Below are 4,006 nucleotides of genomic sequence, written 5' to 3' on the forward strand. Positions count from 1 at the left end.
ATATAGTATTTCCATGTAAGTCAGTTATTGAGCATTGTGAGGATTGAAATAAAACATTTAGTCCTTTGTCGTATAGCTAACTAATACTCAACAAGTTATGCTTAAGCGTATCTACAAGTGCAACATTTTCAATAGAGCGAAAGGAATTACCTATTTTACATTTACCTATGATTCTTCCCTTGGCGTTGTCTCTGAATGTCACAAGCCCTTCTTTCTTATAGATGAGTGAAAGGAATTTTTTGGCGTCCGCCGTCATGTTTCTTGAGCACCCGCTATCAAGGATCCATTTGTTTTTCATCAAAGAGGTTTTCAAGCAAATCTGCAAAGAGAATTAGGTGATTTGTTTTGGTACCCAATTATCCTTGGGTCCTATAGGGTTAGTATTCTTGATCACCCATACATATTTCTTTCCTTTTCCTCTGTTTCCTCTAAAAGGACAAGTGAAGCGTACATGACCCTTTCTTTCACAGTATAGGCAAGTTTTATTAGCATGCAAAGGGTTTGGTTTGGGTGTTGGATTTTTGTTTGGAAGTGAGTTCCTTTTGACACATAGATTTGTAACTCCAATCGATTTGGATGATGAAAAACCATAACCCAAGCCTTCTTTGAAAATCCCAAATCTTTAAGCCCCAAGTAATTTGTCTAAATTTTCCTTTCCATTTGTAAACTTGTAGATAGTCATGCTTTGGTCCTCAATTTTCCTTTTCAAAGACAAGTTTTCCTCAACACTTTCATTAATTTAGTTTTTTAGATTTTTTATTTTCTTTTGGAAAAACTCATGATCTAATTGTGAACTTTTATTTAGATCTTCAATTTTTGTATTCAAAGATTCATTTTCCCCACTTAAGCAGCCTCTCGAGTTGGAGCACAAAAGGTTACTTAACATGCCCAGTCTGTAATAAGGATTCTAGGTCATTATCTTTGAAGCATGGATGCAAGTTATGTTTTATGTGTCATCGTCATTTTCTACAATCTGGACATCCTTGGAGTACTCATGGTGTCAAAAGCTTTAATGAAAAATATGAATGAAGGTTGCAGCCAAAAAGACTAAGTAGGGAAGAGATATTAAACTAGCTCAAGCTGATTGGAGATGTGAAATTTGGGAAACCACCAACCAGTAGAAAAAGAAAACGCGCTGAGTGGGAGTTGAATTGGATAAAGAGAAGCATCTTCTTTGAGTTGTCATGTTGGAAAAATTTTCCATTACACCACAACTTGGATGTCATGCACATCGAAAAGAACATTTTTGAGAATGTCGTTTGTACATTGCTGGATATAAATGGGAAGACAAAGGACACCACAAATGCTTGCTGGGATATGCAAGATATGGGAATACAGCCTGAGTTGCACCTATTTTGTGATGGGGATAAACTTCTCATGCCATCAACTTGTTACACATTTTCGAAGGATGAGAAGGATAAATTCTTTGAATAGTTGAAATCAGTGAAGTTCCCTGATGGATATGCATCGAACATAGCTTGATGCATAAACACGAAGGAAGGGAAGATGTTAGGAATGAAAATTCATGACTATCACATCCTTCTACAACGGGTTCTACCCGTTTTCCTTCGTGGACACTTGATCGAAGGTGTTCACTCGGTGCTGATTGAGTTGGGGATCTTTTTTTTATAGTTGTGCTCCAAAAAATTGAGCATAAACATACTTGAACGGTTAAAGGATGACATCATGATCATACTATGCAAGCTGGAGAAAATATTTCTCCCAGCATTCTTCGATGTGATGGTCCACCTAGCCATCCATTTACCAAGGGAGGCTATAATTGGAAGACCGGTCCAATATCGTTGGATGAATCCTATTGAGAGGTAAATTTTAAAGTCCTTCTATAATGGTCATGTGATTAAAATAATTTTTTTTTCCTTTTTGTGTTTACGGGTCAATAATACTACATAAAATGCATAGGTTCTTGTCCACTTTGAAGGGATATGTGCGCAATAAGGCACGGCGGGAAGGTTCAATCATTGAGGCATACATTGACAATGAGTGTCTTGCATTTTGCTCAATGTTTCTACATGACATTGATACAAGGTTCACTCGTGAGGAGAGAAATGCAAACGTTCATGCTATTAATGCCGAAGATTAAGAACCGAGAAGCTCTATATTTCGAGAAAATGTTTGGTCGTTCGGTGCATAGGTTTACGATTTCATGGATATGCTCGACCTACAAAAGGCTCAGTTTTATGCCCTCAATAATTGTGATGAAACCATTCCATATATCGAGTACGTGGTTCGAAACTCCTTACTTTGCATTGTACTTACATATGCATATTTATATACTTACTTGACATTAACATGTACTATTGTTGCATATAGCAAACATTAAGCTGAACTTCTGGCCCAAAATGAACGGAATGTCGACGATGGACATAAGAAGGAATTTGTCAATTGGTTTGGGAGCTATGTAAGTAACAAATACTGCCTGAGTACGAAGCAATGTACATTGTCAACGTTGACGATTTACTCATCTAAACTTTTGTTTATTTAATAGATGAAAGTCATATATTATAATAAAGAACCAAAGGTAAGTAAATATTTGTACACATTGGCATGTGGCCCTGATCAACGAGTTAACCGCTACAGTGGTTGCATTGTCAATGGGTTACAATTTTAACAAAGTCCCTCGAACTAAATAAAAGAAGCCAAAATTTTGGGGTTGCAGTGCTAGGCACAGAAGGAGATGAAGAAATTGACTGCTTTGGTGTCTTGGATGACATTATAGAGCTTAACGATGGAGCCAACAAACTCGTCCACCTGTTCAAGTGTACCTGGTGGGACATTGGCAATAAAAAGACTGGAATAAACACGGATACCTACTTTACTAGTATCAATTTTAGTAAGTATCAAAATGACCCTTTTGTGCTAGCAACACATGCAAAACAAGTGTTTTACCTTAAAGACACCAAATTGAAAGGTGAATGGCATGTGGCCCAAAAGATTCATCCTCGAAGTTTGTATTCTATTGCAGAAGTTGTAGATGGGGAGAATAGTGCCAGTGAGGCTACATTCAAAGAAGATGAGCCATCTATCAGTGCAGCAACGCAATCTGCTTTCAATGTTGTCGAAGAAGGAGCCGATCCTATACCATTGAATAGGGATGGTGCCACAGCAGAACACATAAGGACTTCTGACATTACAATTGAACCTTCTATAGACGTTCACTTCATCGACGATGAGGAAACTGATGGGTAAGATGAAACAGGGGTCGAGTACTATAGTGAAGAGGAAGACACTTTAGAAAGTGAGAATGATACCAATATTGAGGACATATAGGGGTAATCATGTTATGTTGTTGACTTGATTGGTCACACCCAGTTTTGATTATGACAAATACTCTTGGTACTAATGGTTGTACTGAGAATTGTATGCAGGATCACCTTGTGCGCGCTTCGGGACTAAAAGACTTATTATGATGGCATGCGGTGTTCGTGCCGATGAATGAAGAATCTTGTGCTACATTTGTATTTATTTTTCAGTTTCTTCATTCTGGGATGTAATTTTATTATGGACTGTGCACTCATATGGCTTGTAATAATTTGCATCATGCATGATAAGTAGGTATGCTCAAATTGACCTTAGATTGATCATAGGACCTCCCAATAATATGAAAAACTTTTTTCATAAAATGCCTAACTTATACAAAGGTTTTTAAATGGTTTTAAAGTTAAAAGAAGGCAAAAACTAAAATTTTCAAAGGGGTCGGTCAACCGGCTAGTCGACCAAATGTTAGAAATGAACAATTTTCTTACTCAATTGGATGTCATATCAAATCATGTTCAAGATTAAAATTGTGGCATTTTACCATAGCTTGAGTTTGATACCAAGAACGTCCAAATTGGAGTTACATAGAAAAAGTTATGGCCAAAACACTGAAACGTGTCTGTAAGAGAAAAACTCCCTTCATGTTTCTTCCGTCTCATTGATGGACATTTTTTTCAATCCAAAAGTCATTATCTTAAAATTTGTTGAACATGAAAGTTGTGGTATTTTC

The sequence above is a fragment of the Malania oleifera genome, chromosome 2 (assembly GCF_029873635.1).
Source record: "Malania oleifera isolate guangnan ecotype guangnan chromosome 2, ASM2987363v1, whole genome shotgun sequence".
NCBI classification, from domain to species: domain Eukaryota; kingdom Viridiplantae; phylum Streptophyta; class Magnoliopsida; order Santalales; family Ximeniaceae; genus Malania; species Malania oleifera.